We start from the raw sequence: 21,579 nt of genomic DNA, 5'->3' as shown, positions 1-21,579 counted from the left end.
GTGATTTATTAAGAAAACGAAATTTATCGCTTACAGTTTTTGAGGCTGGGAAGTTCAAAGTCCAGGGAGCACATCTGGTGAGAGGCTGGGTGGTGGCGACAGTGATGGCAAAGTATCACATTGTGAAAATGGTAGAGCAGACAGAGAGATTAACTTCTCATGTGCTTTTAAAGCCCTCAGAACCACATCCCTGACCACAATTATTAATCTATTCATTACAGCATGGTCGTACAATCTAATCACCTCTTAAAGGCCCCACTTTTCAATTACCGTAATAGCATTTCCCACCCTCTACAGTTACAATGGAGATTAAGTAAGCTTTAATGAGGTTTTGGGGGTCATCCAATCTACAGCACCACTGCTGGCTGTATACCGAAAGAAATGGAAGTCTTCAAGTCAAAGGGCTACCTGCACTGCCATGTTTATCGCAGCCCTGTTTGCAATAGTCAAGAGTTGGAGCAATTAGGCCTCATGGCTAGCTTAACATCAGCACAGCTAGGATAAGCACCTTCCTCCCTTTCACCCCCTCCCCTTTCCCTTTTCTGCTCCGGGAACTGAGCAGTGAAATTTGAAATTCGTCTCCTGGGAAGGGGTAAACATAACTGTTATCATCAAAGGAACGTCTTGTGGGCTGCAGTAGCAGGCTTCGGGCTGGAGCACTTTGCACTGATATAGTAGCGACACTAATTAGAAGCCTATGCCCTAACCGACCAGGTGTCAGCAGACTACAAGTCCTGTGACACCTACATACCACTGATTTTGAAGTTGCCCATGACTCTGCCAGAACCCTCAAAGGCTTATAAACCCCTGCTTTCCTTTGTTCGGGGGAACTGATCTGGCTCAGTCTCCCCTCCACACTAGTGGAATAAAGCTTTTTGGCTGAAATAGCATCTGGCTTGGGCCTCTCTCTCTCCCTTTTCTCTGTCTCCCGGAACCTAACAGGAACCAACCTAAATGTCCATTGCCGGATGACCACATAAGAAAAATGTGGTGTATATACCCAACGGAATATTACTCAGCCACAAAAAAAGAATGCAATTCTGCCATTTGCAGCAACACGGATGACCTTATAGAAAATTATGTTAAGTGAAATAAGCCAGGCACAGAAAGAGAAATACCACATGTTCTCACTCATAAGTGGAAGGTAAAATAAACAAATAAATAAGTAAGAAAGAAAGAAGAAAAGAAAGAAACAAAAACCGTAATAGCGTGTTGGCATTTCAGGAGAGAACAGAACTGTGGTCACTAGAAGTAGGAAAGGAGGAGGGGGATTGGCAAGAAATTGGTTAAGGGTCACAAAGAATAATTATGTTTTGTAAAGATGAGTGTACTAACAACAAAATACATAAATTTTTTTAAAAGATATTTGTTTTTACTACTGAAAATATTAGTACTCTTGATTAGTGAAAAAAAATGTACCTTTATAAGCTTCATCACCGTATGTATTCATTTTCTAGGGCTGCTGTAACAAGTTACCACAGACTTGGATGGATTAAAACAACAGAAATTTATTGTCTCGTGGTTCTGGAGGCTGGAAGTCTAAAATCAAGGTGTCGACAGGACTCTGCTCTCTCTGAAGGTTCTAGAATCCCTCGTCTTCCTGCCTTTTACTGATTGCCAGTGACCCTCAGCATCCCTTGGCTCTTAGATGCGTCCCTACGATCTCTGCCTCTGTCTTCACATGACCCTCTGTTCTGTGCATCTCTGTCTATGTCCCTTTTCTTTTTGTTGTAAAGAAACCAGTCATATTGGATTCAGGGCCCACCCTTTGTACGATCTCATCTTAACTAATGACATCCACAATGACCTGTGGTCATGCTGAGGTTCCTGAGGTTAAGACTTAAACATATATTTTGAGGAGACACAATTCAACTCATAATGTCATATTTATGCATCCATCTCTGATATTTTTTTTTCCTTTCCAAACACATGTCACTGGATCTAAAGATGTTTAAAGGACATCTATAGGGTAGTACGTTTGCCTTACGTGACCATTCTGTTTTGCAGCTGGCATTACATTTTTACCACAGGGACCACAATGCGGTCACCCTTCTCCTTCGCCACCACCGTTCCTAGGACAGGTTTAAGTTGCTGCTGAGCCACCTGCTTTTAGCTTCGCTGCATTGCTCTCCTTCCCCTGGGAGAGCAGAGTTCCCTCCTGGGAGGTCTGCTCCTTTCACTTTACAGTAAGAGCACGCCAGCAACTCATTCTCCAGCCTTGCACGCTTTCTTGATGCTCTGCTGATTCTGTTGTTGTAAATGACTTTAGTATCTGTCTGTCTGGGTCTATCCACTGTTCATGTTAATGTTGTCTGTTATTAGAGGTCCACAATGCCTTATCCGCAATTCCAAATTACAAAACCTTCTGAAAGAAATAAGGACCATCATGATGTCAAAACCTAACTGGACTGCACTGGGATGAGCTTAAATCCTGACCTGATTCATGATACTTAGAAAGTCTTTGTCCTATTAAATATGAATACTCATATGTTCTTTGCAGAAGTTGGAATGCATATGATTACCCCTTGGTGATCAATACGTAATATATACACAATGTGATGTTCCTAACATCTGAAAGACCCTGACTTCTGCAACACATCTGGTACCAAGGACTGCAGATCATGGATCTTGGACCTAAACTACCAGTCACCAAAAGTTGGTTATCCAAATGGATTATTTTTCAACCTATATTCTTATTAATAGAAGGGTACCTCAAAAAGTTTGCGGAAAGATAGAATTAAAAGATAATACGAACCTTTCCACGAATGTTTTGAAGACCCTGGATATATGCTTTGCATTGACTGCTTTAGAACAGTTAATGTACAGCATTTGTGAAATTTCCAGTTATGTTCAAAGGAGAGAGACTCTTTTATTAAACGAAGTGTGTAATATTTTTTCTAAATTACTCAAAAAACATCAATACCTATTAAGTTTCAGATACCAGCATTATCTCCAGCTTATCACATGTGCACGGTAAGTGTCTTCGGTTCAGCATCATTCAGGCAGGTGCTGTTATCCAAACCAGATGGAGCTGTGCTAAGAGAAAAGGCAGATGTGTGGGAGGTGTGTGCATCATGTCTCTGCCTGTTGTTTGTTTTGATCGAAGGAAACTCCCGCCTCATGAGACCAGATGCTCAGGAGCAGAGATGAAGGACTACTCAGAAATCCATCCTAACAGTGCAGGTGAACATCCTGGAGCTGTGATAAGGGATGGCATGCTATTGACCACAGCAGCAGTCTGACAGTCACTCATGAGTCATCTTCCCTGAGGCCTATTTTCCACTTATTTCTGGGGGAATTGAGAATCAGAATCTCAAAGATGTATATGCACTTTTGATGAAGATTTATTGTGGCTGTCCTGGTAACCAGCAGACTTATGGCTGAGCTCATTACTGTCCATGTAGAAGGCACTATTGTGATCTGGAATCTGAGGGCCCCTGAAGAACTCTGAAACTGTCATCGGACACCATATCTGCTCCTGCTGAGGCCCGGTGGCTGCCAGACACAGGTTGGCAGGAAGCTTCAGCTTTCAGCAGCTACAAAGATTCATTCCAGACTGGGCCTTGACAGTGCTCTGGCGTGGGCAGGCTCCTCCAGCCCTCCCATGTCCTCCTCAGCAACTCCTTCTGCTACCACACACTTCACACGGTGCTCAGAAGCTGTCCTGGTGCTTACTATGGTTATAGTCCACGCACTCCGAGTTGCCCTCTCTTCCTCCCCAGAACCAGTGGCTGACACTACAACCTTAGGGAGGCAATGGCACTGAGGCTCCCTCAGCAAGGCCCCAACTGTCCTAGGGAACCTTGTGTCCCTGCTTGATCATGCAGACTTTTCTCTAGCAACACTGGTTATCTTTGCTTCTCTTTATTTTGCATTCACTCTTTGCTTTAATATTTCCTTCTCTTCTCTCCTTATCTTTCTTACTTGCTAAGGTATATGAGGGTACTTCAAAAAGTTCGTGGAAAAATTGGGCTAGGATAATACAAATCTTTCCCTGAACTTCGTAAAGACCCCTCGTATATTGCTACATGACAATGTTACCGCAATCTTAGCTTAATCCTCCACACACTTACGACCTCACTATTTCTGTGGTCAGGAGTACAGGCATGGTTTAGCTGGGTTCTGCACAGGGCTGGCATCTCACATGGGCGCTCAACTGGGGAAGACCCACTTCCAAGCTCACTCACTCACTCGCTCATTTTGTTGGCAGAATTTATATTCTTTGCAGCCATAGGACTGAAGACCCTGGCTTTATGCTGTTTGTCAGCCAGAGGCTGCCCTCAGCTCCTAGAGACTGCCTGCAGTCCCTTACCATGTGGGCCTCCCCCAAATAGCCACATGCTGCGTCAAAGCCTGTAAGAGGGAATCTCTCCAGCAAGACAGTACAATTTTGTGTCACTTAATCATGCAAACATTATCATGTATGTTGTAATCTATGCATTAGAAACAAGTCACAAGGCATGCCTACACTCAAGGAGAGGGATTTAGGGCCGGCCCGTGGCTCACTCGGGAGAGTACGGTGCTGATAACACCAAGGCCCCGGGTTCGGATCCCATATACGGATGGCCGGTTCGCTCACTGGCTGAGCGTGGTGCTGACAACACCAAGTCAAGGGTTAAGATCCCCTTACCGGTCATCTTTAAAAAAAAAAAAAAAAAAAAAAAAAAGGAGAGGGATTTATGAACATCAGGAGCCAAGGATCCTGGGGACCCCTTTGAATTTGCCTGCAAGTCTTCCTCTGGCCCTAATGATTCATGTCCCTCTCACATGCATGCAATATGTGTTTACCACATTCCAGGGTCTCCAAGAGCCTCAGCCCATGACCGCAACTATTCAAAGTCCGAAATATCATGTGAATCAGTTCCAGGGGCGGGTAAGGCTCTGTGTGGAGTTGCTCCTCATCTGTTGCTATAAATCTAAAAAGCCAGCAGCCAGTTCTAAATAAGGTTATTCACTTCTCTCCACATGCACCCAACATGCAATGGCAGGGCAGCCATTGATAACAGTGACCAACATTCACATTTCTAAAAAGGCGGAAATGGAAGGTAGAAAAGGGTCACTGGCCAATAACAGTTCCGAAATACAGTCAGGCGAATGTTGGGAGTTTGTTGATCAGGTATCAAGAATGGGAATGATTTTCCTGGGCTCTTGGCCCCACGATCTGGGATCTTGGTTCAGCCACATGGGTCATCTTTTCCTCTTCATGAGAGTAGCCTGTGTTTGCAGCTGTGCAGTTTTATCAGCTGCCTCCTGCCAGGAGAATTTGGGGGTCATAACAACCTCCTTTCATTGCATCCACTCTCTATCCCTCTTCAGTCCAAGCTGGCAAGATTCTTGCTGACATAACCTGATCAGGAATGTGTGGGTCTCGCGGGTCACACCTTTAGTCAAAAGCCACACACACATGTCTTTTCTAGGTAAGCCCTTTTTCACCTCGGGTTCCTGCTGACAGGACTGAGGGACAACACCCCTAAGTTGCCAAGTGGCAGAGGCATCAGGTGAGACTGGGAGGCACACCCTCCATCTCCTGAAACGCCCTCTGCAGGACTCTGACCATTTGATCTTTCTGAGGTTTAACAAAACATGCACAGTCACTCCCCTGCCTTCTTCTCTCTGCCATCTGTGGAAGCTGAAAATTTCCAAAATCATCAAACCCTTTTTCTTTAACAGTCTTTCCCTCTATTTATCTCTCTCCTCTCAAATTTTGCTGTAAGTAGCAAGAATAAACCAGACGGTACCCTCATCTTCTTAGCTATGAAACCAAGTTCATCACTTGTAAGTTCTGCTTTGCAAATAACTGCAGATGATTTCCGCAAGCTCCTGAAACTACATAACACGATCCCACTTCTCAGTTTTCATGCTCCTTACATCCTCTTGAGCCCTCACCAGCATCCCCAATACCCAAATCTGAATAGTCTGTCCCAGGCAATTTTGACTTTCTCTCTCATGTGCCTCGAAATTCTTCCATCCCCCACCCACTGCCTGGATCCACAGCTACACCCACATCTTTAGGTAGTTGTTGCAGGAAGATAACACTTCCAGGTACCAAATCTGTATTGTCTATGCTGCCTAACTTAATGCCTTAAAGTAACACATATTTTCTATCTTATAATTTCTATAGCTCAGTTTTAGCTGGGTCCTTTGCAAGGTTGTAATTAAGTTGTCAGCCGGCCATGGGTTCTCATCTGGAAGATCAAATAGGGAAGATCTGCTGCAAACTCAATTAGGTGACTGGCAGAATTCATTGCCTTCTGCTTACAGATCTGAGGGCCCCCACTTCTTGTTGGCTGTTGGCTGGGGGCTCCCCTCATCTCCTAGAGGCTGCCTGCAATTCTTTTCCACATGAGAATCCCCTACAATGGTCACGATTCATCAAAGCAGCCAAGGAAGACAGTCTGTAACCTGTGTCTATTCTTTTATCTTTTCTTTCCTCATTGCATGTTTTCTCTTAACCTCTCTCTCACCTCTTTATTTTTTTTTTTCTCTCTTAAACCAACTCAACTTCATACAGGCAAATTGGGAATCGTTTCACATAGTGGGAATGGGAGGACACAGCTGAGCTTCAGGGGCAGTGGGTGCTTAGGAGGCTGGTACAGACAATGTTTGTGTGCCCGTGAAATTCGTGTGCTGGAAATCCTAGCCTCCAATAAAGTGCGGTCATAGGGAGGTGATTACTTCATGAGGGTGAAGCTTTCATGAAAGGGATTAGTGCCTTTGTAAAAGGGACCCCAGAAAACTCCCTCACTCCTTCTCTATGTGAGAACTCAGCAAGAAGTCAGCCATCTATGAACCAGGAGGCAGGTCCTCACCAGACACCAAACCTGACAGTGCTTTGATCTTGGACTTGCCAGCCTCCAGAACTGTGAGAAATACATTTCCGGCCAGGTCAGGTCTGACCCTACCTTGGTTTAAGCAAGTTTGGTTGTTGTAAAGTCACAGAGAAACATGACAGCCCTTTGAATAGGGGCAGGGGCATCAGATGTAACCACACAGGTGGGGTTCAGGGAGGCAACATGGGCACAGCACATGCTCTTGTCTTTCTCTCTCCCACTTCCCGCCCTTCCTCTCTCCTGTTCTTTCCTTCTTCGGATAGATGATCTCTCTTTCCTTCCTGTTCCTACTTCTACAACAGAAATGATCTAGACTACCAGGAGCCTCTAAATCCAATGCTGTCCCTAGAATTCCTCATCAGCTGCCTGGAATCATAAGGATTATTCTATGTGCTTAGGACACAGTTCCTTCTGTCCATCTTCCAGCCCAGCCGTGCCTCTTGCTGGGGCTGACCACCCAGACATTCCTGCAGCTGAGCTCGGCCTTGGACAACCGCAGAGGCTGCGTCTTCCTGGCAAGCATTGGCCTGGAGCACAGGACAGGCATAATCAGTAAATAACAGCTAGGTGTTCAAGAGTTTGCAGAACCGTCATTTAATGCTTAATATGAACTTTCTGAAGTAATTCGGGCTTTGTTGTTCTCATTAAAAACTCATCACAAGTCTAATTTAAAAGGTTATGATAGCTCTTAGGAATTCAGTATAGAAGTTATGCTAAGTGTACATCAACAGCTTAAAATTTGAGTGGATTTTCATATTATGTAGTTTCTATATGTAAAAAGAAACACCTCATTTTCCTCATTTTCTAAGAACAGTTTGGAAAATATTTAAGGAAAATAAATTATTTTAAATAAATGTCAGCTTTAATAGAAAAAATGTTCCATTTAAAGATTTTTTTTTTACTTTAAGAAATATAAACCAGTAGGTTCCTAGAACAGAATAAAATAGCATTAGTAAACCATTTGCAACTTTATTTTTTTTTAAAGTTGGAAGCAAGAAAACAAAATGAAAAGTGAGAATTATTACTAGAACGAGCCTAGTTAACAATATATGAAAAAGACAAAAAAGTCACAGTATTGGGGGCTGCAGAGGCAGTCATGAAGATTTAGATCACTAGACATAAAATCTGAAGCAAAAAGATGGAAAACAGTTTTTAGTTATATCTGCAATGTTTTGTTTATTTTAAAAAGATCCAAAATGTTAACACATGTTAGCACTCTGCTACTTGAGGGCAGGATTGAAATGTTTCATAATTTAAAATAATGATAATAAGGAAATGTTGGGAACAGATTTGAAAGAATTAAGGTTACTTAGTGTGAGTAGGAAGTTCATGTGGCCCATATGTTTGTAGTAAGAAGTCAAATTGTAGAGAGAAAAATCATATTAAACTTAAGGGAAAATAGTGGATACACAACTAAAAACAAAGCCAGTTTTGTGTTAGGGGGAGACAGAAACTCGAGGGAAGTCTCATGGTTTATCTGATCATTGAAATAGCAAGTAGTTATCTCAAATCTAGGATATTAAATTGTTCTGACAGGGTCCCTGTCCATTTGTGTCTGCTGAGGCTTCTGAGTGATCTTGTTTTTATGGTAAATGAGTGGATCACTCAGAACGAGCTCAAAGAGCTCCAAATCCCACCTCCCAGGAGGAAGCTGCAGAAAGAGGAGGTTTTTAGATGCTGCCACAGACCTACAGGTCTGCAAGCCCAAGCCCTGGGTGTCCTGGCTGATGTCACTAACTGTAGATGTGGCAACTGGTCATCTGATGTGCCCAGAGAGCACTGTGAATTCTTGCAAAGCCACATGGAGCTACGGTGCCTCCTCTGCAGTCCTCCTTACCTTGAGAACACACCTCTGACTGCACTTAGAGTGAACTGTGGTCATCCTTCCTCTGGTTGGTTTGCCTGAGAGCTGCAAGACATGGGCAGTCTTGACTTGATCTCAGCAAACCTGGGCTCATATGGTTACACAACAAAGGCATGCTGAAATTCATCAAGGAAAATGTTTCCTTTTTAAATGCATCACAGTGCGAGTCAGAAGCAAGGAGCTGTAGGATGCTGAGCTGACAGAATACACTGCACGTGTAACAGGTGCTAACCCCGAGTGTAAGAGGGGGAGAACAGAGGGTGTAAAAGGGTGAGCTCGTGAGAGCAGAGAGAGGGAGGCACAGTTTGCCACCAGCAAGAGATCACAGGGGTCGTTGGGGTAAATTCTGACCATTGCTTGATAGAAAACCCCCAGAGAGCAGCTTACAGGAAAATCACCTGCCACGAGCCATCCTGCTATAGGGAACGGCATGGGAGCCTGAGTGATACCCCTTGTTCTGCAGGCTACAAGGGGGTCCCCATGTGTGTGGCACGGCTCCATGGAATTTCTTGTTTGTTCACCTTTGGTTGCTTGACAAGGCTTCCCAGAATTAAACAGCCTAACCTTTTGGCTTAGTATGGCTTTGGGAAATTCCCTGGACTTTCTCAAAGGACATGTTAAAATACTTCAAAATTAACTGGTTTATTTAAAGGGCATTGTCAGTACTAAAAGTGTTTTTGATGCATGTTCCCGGTATGAGTTGGCTCAATTTAATTTTGTTATTAATCTTCCTTGTTAGTGATATGTGCATTAACCCATTGTGGCTGTGGTCATGCTCTTGTATGTGTAGAATGAAGTTATTGTGTTAGATTTCTATCCACATCTCCCAGGGAGACAGTGGGTCTGGGTGCAGTAAATGTTTATAACTAATTGATCATCAACCAGTTACAGATTTCTTTGTTTCTCCCCACTCCCACAGTTTCACTTGATTTACCAAGAACATGTTCTTTCCTTAGTAATAATAAGAATGATAAAGTGTGTTTTTGCTAGTTTGAGTAGGATAATTTAACTTTTCACTTTGTCCCCTGTGCTGTTCCCAGAGTCTATTGGCAGGGAAATAAAAAGTACAAACATTGTGATTTTTTTTTTTATTTTTTAAATGACCAGTAAGGGGATCTTAACCCTTGACTTGTTGTTGTCAGCACCACGCTCACCCCAGTGAGCTAACCGGCCATCCCTATATGGGATCCGAACCTGTGGCCTTGGTGTTATCAGTACCACACTCTCCCGAGTGAGCCACAGGCAGGCCCCAAACATTGTGATTTTGATTATAAATTAAAATGATCAATATAGAGTATAAGCAATATTAAATTGTTAACCATAACTAATCAATGTTAATAAAATTAAGAGGAGTAAGTATAAGTAAGATTTAAAAAGGGTTAAATTGTAAGTTAAGAAGGTTAACAGTTATAGTTTAAACTAAAAGTCTGACGCTCTTTAAAGCCAAGCATGCTGCTGTTGTATAGTTTCCTGGCCACAAGCCACAGGCTTTGGGGTGAACTATTGATGCATGAGTGGGTGCTTTTGTTACAACGTGAGTGCTTTGGAACATTCTGATTTTCTTTTTCTATAGAGATGAAATAATAAACGTTTTGATTAAAAGATAAATCATCATGTAAAAGGTTAAGTAAAAAAAATAAATAAAGCAAGATTCTTGTGGTTGTTGTCCACACTTGCACTAGACATCTGTGGTCCATCTCTTTCTTTCCTCGCCGACGCCACACCACCTGTTCATGTCCAACGAATCCTGCGGAGCTGGTCTCCGGCAATCACCCACCTGTTGAGGGAGAGAGACAAGAAGGACTTCTGAAAGTGATGCCATGAAGATGAAACAACCATCAGACATCTGTGCAAACCTTTGGCAGACACCCCCTGTGCTCACCACTCCTGTGCCCTTCCTTGCAGGATTTTCTCTGGAATGTCCCTTCATCTCCATCTGTTAAAATCTGCCCAACTTGGAATAACCCCACCCGCAAATAACAGACTTCAAGTTAGCTACGTTTAAGCATCCCTTTCCTGTATTTTAGCACTTTATTTTTACTTTTCACATTTACTTCTCTTTTACTATGCTCGTTGTACAGATCATATAAATTTTCTCACTTAAACTTTAAGGTCCTTGGAGGTAGGGTTGTGGCTTATGTATTCCTGTATCCCTAGTTCCTAATCGCTTGCTTTGCAAAGCTAACAAGGTAAGTAAATTGAATTGCCACATGTGTTAGTGGGTGGAGGATGGGATGTAGAAATAGCTGGCAAGCAGAAGTTTAAATACATAATAAAATAAAAATCAATCTCAAGTCAGAGTCATCAAAAATGCAGTTTAAGTATTCCATGTAATGAAGTGGTCTCTGAAGTGCTGGAACTACAACATCTGAGATGATCAAGATCTGTGTTATGAAAACAGGTGTCTGACAAAATTTGAATGAAACATGGCAGGGTCCTGCAAGATAGACCTTTAGAAAAAAGATAATATATTATTTATTTAAGGCAGATAGAAATCTAGGCTCTTTTGATATAAGTAACAGAAATTAATGTTGTAAAATTTAATTACTTTTTATTAAAGGACACCAAAATAGCTCAGAACTCACATTTCAAAAGATGGGGAGCAGGCAGCTTGGTCACCTGCACCCAGAGGGTTCCTCAGGCACTCAAGGGTCAAACTCCCAGGGAAGATCTGCACGGGCCAGCGGGGGTAGATGTTTTCTTTTCTTCAGATAACCACCGGGAGGAAGGTGGCACAGGCCACAGAGGGAGCTGTGAGCTGAGCTGCCTCGCCCGTGCACGGTCTACAACAAGCAATTTTTGGACCAGCTTCTCCAAGATGAAAGAAAAGGAGTGAACTGGAATTGATTTCATGAGTTTCTTACACTTTCCTCCCCATTTCTCTGAAGCTCACGCCTCCCTTCCCTTCCTCTCGGTACTGACAGAGCCAGGAGGCAGGAAGGGACTGATCTGCTCCCTCACACAAGTCCGTGGTGGCCCTTCTCCTCTCACTGAGGCCCTGGGAGAAAAAGAGACTTGCTCCTCTCCTTTTTGACTCTTTTCTTTACATTAGCACTGGAAGTTTTCTTTACAAGACTCAGGTATTTTTGTAGTCAAAATCCTCCTTGACAGCTCTATGTGGGTACGACAGAATAGGTATTTAGTAGCATTCAGGTGAGATGAATCTTAACTATATATTGATTTCCCTGATAAACTTAGAACATTGGCTTTTAACTGTCATTATCCTGCCTCATGAAGTACTTAAAGTGGTGACACCAGTGGAGTTTTTTAACTACCATATTGTCAATAACTTATTTCTAGACCTTCCTATTTAAAGTAGTTTCAAAGTAGGTATTTTAGTCCGTTTTGTGTTGCTATAACAGAATACCTGAGACTGGGTAATTTATAAAGAACAGAAGTTTATTTGGCTTGCGATTCTGGGACAGCTGCATCTGGCACGGGCCTCAGGCTGCTTCTACTCATGGCGGAAAGTGGCAGGGAGCCGGCGGGTACAAGCAGATCACATGGCGAGAGGAAGCAAGCGAGAGAGGGGAGGTGCCAGGGTCTTTTCAAGCAAGGAGCTCTCAGGGAACTAATAGAGCAAGAACTCACTCATTAATCCCTCCTCCCCCAGGGAGAGCATGAATCCATTCGTGAGGGATCCGCCCCATGACTCAGTTTCCAACACTGTCACACCGGGGATCAAATTTCCACGAGTTTTGGAGGGGACAACACATCCAAACTCCATCAGTAGGTTTATGAAACCTTGTTTTAAACTTATCCTGTGTGACGCTGGGAGGTCACCAGGCATTCTTGATGACTCATTTACCGACTGTAACAGGTCTGTAAGTGAAAATGAAGTTTAATTAAATGCTTCTTTTAAACACTTCTGGGTTTATTTTGCATTTTAGAAAGCTAATTATATAACTATGCATGGGATTGGCTTCTCGGTGGAGTTAAACGTGACAGGAAAGGGGAGCATCGATTACTAAATAAGATCTCAGTAGCATTAAAGTGCAATTGTTGGTTATTCCCGTTTTTTTCCAACCCTGTGGAAGTTGCCTGTGACTCAGATCACGCTGCTTCCAAGGTAAGTCTCAGAAGGCTTCCTGGACCCTATCAGTTACCCAACAGCTTCTCCTCCACCTGTCCTCTTGTCACTAGCTGAAAAACATTTCCCTTTTTCTTCAGTGGAGAGAAATCTTCTCATCTGTGAATATTTGTCCTCTGCGTACAGGAGCTTTCGGCCTGTTCTTTCAGATCCATACCAATCTGTGCTTCCATAGACTCCAGCAGATGCAGAGCTGACTCTGGAGTCCACAGCGATCTCCTTTTCACAGGAGAGAGGCTTTTCCTGCAGGACGTGGCCATGGGAAGCAGCCGACAGCCAGAAGGTGGCCGCGTGCAGACGCAGAGAGCTCGCCCATCTGAAATGCCAGCTCTTACCTGAAACGCTCTGCTAGGCCGTGTCCTACCTGAAAGGTGGGAGGTATCCGGGTTTCTTAGAGCAGGCTCTCTAAAGTATAGTTTTCTTTTTCAAATAGAAACACTGTGTACAGCTGTAGAAAATGCCCTTGTGAGCACTCATCTTGACTGGATTGTGATTTTTGTTTAATCTTTACTCAGTGCTGTATTTAAATTAATATTTTAGCACGCTGACTTTTTTTTTTTGACTTATGAAAAAAGCAATTTTATATATGATTCCACACAGTACATTTCACATTGTATATAAAGTTTTATGGCCTACTCTGCACATACTGGGATAGCATGAACGTTTCCCCGTGCCATTAAATTATCTGTGAAGACGTAGTTTTTAATGTCTGTCTTCTAGTCAATTGGATGTGTGGCTATAATTTATTTCACCATTTATTTCATAGGGTATTTGAATTTTTCTTTTCTTCCTTCTCTCTCTTTTTCCTATTATAAATAATACTGAAGTAAACATTCTTGTAACATTAATTTTTGTGCTTATCTCTGTTTCCTCGGGACACAAACTTAGTATAGAAATTACTTAGAAACGGGTCTAAGGGTTTGAACAATAAAAAAAAAAAAATCTTGATACATTAAATAGCAAGCTGGCTTTCATTGAGTTTTAAAAAATTAATTTGGGTCACTACTGGCAGCACCCTGCCGTGCCAGGCCGGGCAGGCTGCGCGCTCCGGGGCACGGGCGCGGGGCGGGGCGCGGGCGCAGGACGGGTCGGGTCGGGTCGGGTCTGGGAGCGGGGCGTGGGGCGGGGCACGGGCGTGGGGCGGGGCACGGGCGTGGGGCGGGGCACGGGCGCGGGGCGGGGCGCGGGCGCGGGGCGGGGCGCGGGCGCGGGGCGGGGCGCGGGCGCAGGACGGGTCGGGTCGGGTCTGGGAGCGGGGCGTGGGGCGGGGCACGGGCGTGGGGCGGGGAGCGGAGCGGGGCAGGGCGCGGGGCGGGGCACGGGCGCGGGGCGGGGCACGGGCGCGGGTCGGGTCGGGTCGGGGGCCGGGGTTGGTCGGGGCGCGGGGCGGGGCAGGGCGCGGGGCGGGGCGGGGAATGGGGCGGGGCAGGGCGCGGGGCGGGGCGGGGCGCGGCGAGGCTGGGGCTGGGGCCGCGGCGAGCGTGGGGGCGGCCTGCGGCAGACACTGTCCTGCAGCGGCCATGAGCCTCGAGGTCCCCCAGGGCCGCCTCACCGTGGCCTACCACACCAGTGCCCGCAACGCTGGTCACGGCTTCAACGCCACCTACCAGCTGGAGGACTGTTGCCTCTCATGGGAGTAGCCGTGTGGGAGCAGCAGCGAGGGGGACGGGAGTGACATTGGCGACCAGGGCTGCTTTCTCGGAGCCGCAGTTCTACGACGGCTGGTGGCAGTGCGCCAGTGGCCTAGATGAGCAGGGTGGCCCCGCCTGCCCGCCCGACCAGTCCCCCTGCGAGGGGGGCAGCGGCCTGTGCTACCGCCGGCCGACCGCGGCGACAACCAGAAAAGCTGCCCCGATGGCGCCGACGATGGGAACTGCTTCTCCTGCCAGCCCGCACCTTCCACTGGGGCACCAACCTGCTGGGCTTCTTTGAGACGTGGCGCTGCGACAGCCGGGAGGACTGCCAGGACGGCAGCGACGAGCACGGCTGCCTGGCCACGGTGCCCAGCAAGGTCATCACCGCTGCTCTCATCGCAGCCTCGGGTGCGCGTCACCTCCCTGGGCTGCGCCTCCGCGCTCTACTCCCTGCGCACTCGGAGTACAGGGACTTCCAGACCCAGGTGAGGCGCCTGGAGGCTGAGTGTGTGCGGAGGGAGGCAGCCCCCTCCTAGGGTCAGCCTCATGCCACCCGCGGAGGACTTTCCCGTCTACAGCGCGTCCCAGGCTTCGGTGTCACAGAACCTTCGCACGGCCCTATGGGGACACATGCGCAGGCACGCCTCCCACCACTAGAACCCGCTCTGACCGTCGCAGTGCCTCCAGGCCAGATCCGCTGGTGACCCCGCCCCCCTCACAGACGGTGCTGGGTGTCCAGCCTGCACCAGGGGTCGCCCCAGACCCCCTGCACTCCTTACAGACATAGGCAGCCCCTGGGAGGCTGGGGACGGGCCTCCCAGTGTCCCCAGCCATGCACCAGATGCGGGACCTTCAGTGCCATCCCCACCTTCTGGCCTGCGAAACCCAGAGTGCAAGCCCGAGGACAAGGACAGAAAGGCCAGCAGGGACCCTCTGGTGGACAGCCCGGCTCCCGTGGACATACCTCGGGAGCCCTGCTCAGCCCAGGACCCCCACTCACAGTCCCCCACTGCCAGCAGCTACCTAGACCCCCATTTGCCAGAGCCACTGTGGGTCTGCAGGAGCCCCCGCCCCGCTGCTCCTCCATGCCGGAGGCCAGTGATGAGGCCCTGCTGATCTGCGGACCTGTGGGACAAACTGGTGACCGTCACAGCCCTGCTTTGCAATCAGGGAATACACGGTTGTTTCTACACTGAAAAATAATAATAATAATTTGGGTTGGAACCAGTATTTGTTCGTATTCATGAATATCATAGAAAATAAATGCCCGTTTTTAGGAATAACTTAGTACCTGAGCTGGAGCTTTAAAGTCCTACAGATCAGGCTGTGAAAGTAAGAACCAGTTTTTAAACTGTAGATTCGGGCAATTTAACTTCTGTAAACTCTAGTTTCCAAATCTATAGAAAAGGCACAATTATTGTGGGGATTAAATGAGGTAATCCATTTAAAAATCTGTGCTGTGTGCTTGGCATAAAACAAGTGCACAGTAAGGATTTTCAATGTTATTAATGTTTTTCTTTCTATTTATTATTATTGTTGTTGTTGTTATTAACTGTTTCCTTCATTCTCACATTCTTGTGCTATTGAAAAATAGGCATCTTTTCTATCACACGATTGTTCTATTTTTCTCCCATTCAGCTTTGGTCATATATACAAGTGCCATAATATAAATATATAGGAGGGTAGTTCAAAAAGTTGGTGAAAATATAGAATTAAAAGATAATATAACACCAAAGTCAAGGGTTCAGATCTCCTTATCTGCCGGCCACCAAACCAAACCAAACAAAACAAAAAAGATGGTAAGACTCTTTCCGTGAGCTTTTTGAAGACCCCTTGCACATTATGTGTTGAAACTAATGTGATATAAATGATTGGTCTTGCCTCATTTTCTCCAAATCTATTAGTCTAGAGAAAGCAAATTAAAAATAATTTATAGAAAAAAAATCGAAGCAACCATGAGATTGTTTGACACTCTCCTCTCAACACGTACACATCTAAGGTCCTGTAACAATTCATGACTCGGAGATGCTAAAATGTCTTAAACTTGTCTCATGTAATGCCATCAGTGTAACATTCCACAGGATCTGTTCCTTATTCCTTCCTCATGTCATTGCAAGGTCCTGGACTTCTGCTTCTCACTTGTCTCCTACCTTGGTCTGAGAGGATGAAATTGGAGGTGTCTTTATTGTGATAACAGCTTTCTTCTGTGACTCTTGTTTCAGTGTTTTAGGCCTTCTTATTAAGTCTCTATTCTTAACTTTCCCAAGTTATCAAGCACAATTAGAGAAGAGAGTATGACAAAAAACTTAAACATTAAAGAAAAAATAAAATTATCCTTCTTTCCTTTTTGCTTCTTGGAAATAAAAGCCAATATCTAGAAAAACAACAAATTAACAGTAAGATAATTCAGTAAATTTTCTCCCTATAAAAGTAATTTCAAAAATCAATAATTTTTCGTATATACACACATATAATTATTTCAAAATAAAGGGAAATTATTCTATTTTAATAGAATCTGAAACCAAAAGTTAACGACAAATATTCCGAGCTCCATATGAAGAAATATCGAAACACCATTGAAAGATATAATAGAAGACTTGAATACATCCCTGTCCTTGGATATCAAGTCTCAATATTATAAAGATGTTAGTTCTCTCTAAATTATCCCCTAAGTAAAATGAAATCATTCATTTTTAACCTTGATATATATTTTCAAGAATTGCCAAGGCAATTAGTAAAAGAAGTAGCAATAAGTAGAATTAGCTCTACAAGTTAGGAAAATACATTATAAAGCTCAACTCTAGCTGTTAAATACTAATGTAGTAATACGGATATTATCAGTGAGAAAATGTAATGAGGCCCATTTTAAATCCAGATACATGTACAGGTTTAGTACACAATGAAGGCAGAAATTCAATTCAGTGAGGAAAAATGAATTATTCAGTGAATGGTACTGGGAAAAATAGCCATCTAGAAATAAATGAATAAGGTTAGATCCATCCTTGACACCTTATGTTAAAGCAGATCTACAATGGAATAAAAATGTAAAATAAAACAACCACAGAGAAAGGATGAAACAAAACTAGGGGAGAAGTTTGTGTACATAGTGCTGTATAGTGGGCATGTATTTCTAAGCAAACCCAGATGCTGCCACAAAGAAAATATTGATAAATTAGATTAATAAAATAAGCTAAATGGAAAAAATGTTATCAGAAAACCAAACATGAATAGGGGAAATTTTTAGTATATATGTCAAAGAGCTAATTTCTTAAATTTACAAAGCAATCTTACAAACTGATGAATAAAGACCAAAACTTTATATAAAAGAAGGTAAACATATTAACAGGCAGTTTACAAAAATAAAATAATTTATGAGCATATGAAAATGTTCAACCTGACTTATGTTTCAAGAAACGCACATTGTAACATCAATGCAATACTATCTGATTTGAACAGAACAAAATACTTGCTAATAATACTCTTGCTTAGGACAGTACTTTCCAAATTGTGGCATCATTTTTCTTTTAATATTGTAGTTATATATGTAACATCTCTTAGCATAAAATATAAATAGCGCATTAGAGCTATCATATCTTGTGCATTGCTTAGCATAAGGCCGGGTTTAGAAAAATAGTTTTAAAGAAAAAAATTAAGTAAATAATAAGGCTTACATTTACTGAATACTTAGTGAGTGCCAGACACTATTTCATGTTCTTTATATTTATTTTATCTATATTACACTTTATTGGACAAATCCTCACAAAAGCCCTATTATGACCAGATAAGGAAACTGAGAAAAAGAGTCAGTTGTGCAATGTCACGCAGCTAGTTATACTGTCACAGAGATTTGAACCCCGGTTGTCTGGCTGCAGGGCCCACACCCCAACCACCCCACCAGCGTGCAGGGCATTGACGCGGGACATGAACTTGTGATCACAAAGCTCAAATCACTCAGCATGAGCAGCCTCTTCCCCAGGACACGGGGAGGCAGGCACCCTCAGACAGTGCTGGCAGGAGGCAGAATGGCACAAGCCTTTGCAGGGCGGCTTCTATAAAATTAAGTAAAAGTGCCTGAACGCACCCATTTTTCAGTCCTCCAAAAGATAAGCCAAAAGGAGGGACACTGTAAATCCCCTCAGTATCCCATCTCTACCAGGTAGGAAATCCACTCTAGGAACCACCCGCACAAGAACACTGACGGAGGTGCACAGGAGGCACCTGTGAGGTTATTGATCACGTCATTGGTTACAACCATGGGCCACTTCCCTGTCAATAGCTGTGCCCAAATAGTCATACCTCCATTTTATGGAATAATATAATATGCAGTTCTTTTCTGTGAGAAAAATGAGTAAATATATTTATTGATAATGAGCTTGAAGAAACTTTTTTTTTGTAGATCTTTAAATATGTATAATTGTAAGCTTTTTTTTATTGAATCGAGATTGGTTATACATATTTTGAGGGTACAGTGTTGACTACCCAAACCTGTGTACAACATGAGTCAATCAAATCAATATTATTATCATGTTCATTGTTACAAATCATAACTATTCTTTTTGTCCCTTACCCAATCTCTTGACACTCCCTTTTCCCTCCCGCCTCCCACCTCTAGCAACCATAGATTTGTTTTCTCTTTCTGACAGATCAATGTATTATTGTGGGTCTTTCTTTTTTCCTCCCTCACTTCCTCCCTTTCTCCTTCCTTCCCTCCTTTCCTCCTTTCCTTCCTTCCTTTCCTTCTTTCTCATCACCCACTTATGAATGAGGACACGTGGTATTTCTATTTCTGTGTCTGGGTTATTTCACTTAACATACTTTTCTCCAAGCTCATCCATGTTGCTGCAGAGGGCAGAATTTTATTCTTTTTTATGGCAGAGTAGTATTCCGTTCTGTATATATACCACAATTCCCTTATCCAATCATCCATCGATGGACATTTAGGTTGGTTCTGTATCTTGGCTATTGTAAATAGAGCTGCATTGAACATGGGAGTGCAGGTATCCCTTCGACATGATGATTTCCATTCCTTTGGATATATAATCAGAAGTGGGATTGCTGAATCATGGTAGTTCTATCTGTAGTTGTTTCAGAAACCTCTGTACTGTTCTCCATAACGGCTGTACTGTTTCACAGTCCCACCAACAGTGCAGGAGTGTTCCAGTTCCTCTGCATCTTTGCCAGCATTTGTTATTCTCAGTCTTTATAATACCGGCCAGTCTAATTTGGGTGAGATGATATCTCAATGTGGTTTTGATTTGCGTTTCCTAGATGGTTAATGGTGTTGAGCATTTTTTCATGTACCTGTTGGCCATTTGTATGTCTTCCTTTGAAAAATGTCTATTCCACTCCTTTGCCCATTTTTTAATTGGATTATTTGATTTTTTTTACTGTGAAGTTGTTTGAGTTCCTTATATATTCTGCATATTAATCCCTTGTTGGATGTATAGTTTGCAAATATTTTCTCCCATTCTGTAGGTTGTCTTTCCACTCTGTTGATTGTTTCCTTTGCCCAGTCCTACACCATGAGGTGTTTCCCTTACATTTTCTTTTAGTAATTTTATGGCTTGGGGTCTTAAACTTAAGTCTTTAATCCATTTTGAGTTGATTTTGGTATTTGCTGTGGGACTGCCTATTTTCACTCCAATATTAAAATGAACAATTAACCTCTTGAGAGGAATTAAAAGCCCATACAGAAGTTCTCAGAATTAGTTTCCAGAAAGACTAATTGCTCAGCAGCAATGCACTGTACCCCAGAAATTGTCAATGAGTGTCATCTTTGGCCAATTTCAGGTGCTTTGGTTCAGGCTGGGTCTGGAACAATTTGGTGGAAAATGAGTTTTTGTTCAAGATATCTAACATGAGTGTGAAGTTTTCTCACTGTTTCTCCATTCTTGGGATTGGGCATATCTAATAATTAGTCCTAGCATGTGTAGCCTACACTTGTGTACCAAAACCTCACAGTTAGCAAAGACATTAACACACTTATTTGCATAGTTTATTGTAAGCACAATAACAATTTCATTCTCAGAAACAATAAATAGCCAAATGAGCAAGTCTTGAGAAACCACATAGAGTTGCCCATTTACTAAGTAAGGTTCTTGGAAGTTATAAGCATGCTGAGTCTCCCTGTGTTGTGTGATTGTAACTTAGAGTGTGACAGTGCAGAGAGAGTCCTCTTAGTAAGAAGAGCCCATCTGCTTCAGGTGGAAGGAAGGAGTGCAGCCTAGGAGCCAGTTGAAGTGTGGTTTTTGTGAAGTAGCATGTGTCCTGCAGGGAACTTCCCTAGGCTGGATTTGGCTCTTGATTCTTTGGCCCTGGTAGTTCTATTGGTTGATCCTGTGTCTGGGGTTTCCAAGACCACCCCAGGTTCAGTCATGCACTAGGAGACAAAAGACACAAAGCACAGTCAGCAAAGGGAAATGGCACATGTGCAAAGTCTGCAGGAAACCAGACACATGATTCTGAGATGCCTCTCCCCTAGAGTGGCATAGGACACACTTAGTTTCTCCAGCAATGAGTTGGGACAACATGCATGTAGTGCTGACAACCAGGGCTTTACTCTGAGCCTACGGGTTTTTAAGAGGGTAATCACTGGACTTAACACACATCCTCTGCATAGCACATACTAGCTTTCCAGACTCCCAGAAAGAAAGCAAATGTTCAGCATGTACCACGTTGTTGGTTCAAACAGTTTGGGCAACAGTGAGCCACTCTATCAGTTCTGGGAGGAGGGGCCCTCCCAAATCCAAGATCCTGGACACCAGCCAAGGGCCTGCCTTGCACATGGCCTTTCACGGCTGACTCAGGCCTGCAATGTTGCTGTTCTGCACAGGGACTGTGGAATATTCTAAAAAGCATGTGTACTTCACAGGGCCTGGTTTTCCAAAGCCTTGCAGTTTCAAATATTGACCTTGCGGAGGACTGGAAATTTCCCTCAGGCTATAAGTCTCTGTTGCAAGATAAGGATTGTAGCACAGCAGGTTGCTGGCTCAAAGACAGACTAGTTACTGATTGCTATGTAAAGATACTGAGAAATCGCTATAGGAAGGAATGTTTGCTAAGATCAAACTTTTGTTGATAGGACCACTTAATTGCCTTACTGGAATGTCATCTGGCTTGTTTCACTGAAAGTTCCCAGCCTATACTGTTAAACTATGACCC

At 43.8% G+C, this 21,579-nt stretch overlaps 1 pseudogene; it reads left to right on the top strand.

Annotated features, from left to right (window-relative positions):
- The first annotated feature begins 14,262 nt into the window (after positions 1-14,262).
- LOC134385935 (low-density lipoprotein receptor-related protein 3-like) lies at positions 14,263-16,703 on the top strand (annotated as a pseudogene).
- The last annotated feature ends 4,876 nt before the right edge of the window (positions 16,704-21,579 follow it).

This window comes from Cynocephalus volans, chromosome 1, assembly GCF_027409185.1.
Source record: "Cynocephalus volans isolate mCynVol1 chromosome 1, mCynVol1.pri, whole genome shotgun sequence".
Taxonomy (NCBI): domain Eukaryota; kingdom Metazoa; phylum Chordata; class Mammalia; order Dermoptera; family Cynocephalidae; genus Cynocephalus; species Cynocephalus volans.
This window is presented reverse-complemented; position numbering and strand designations above follow the sequence as displayed.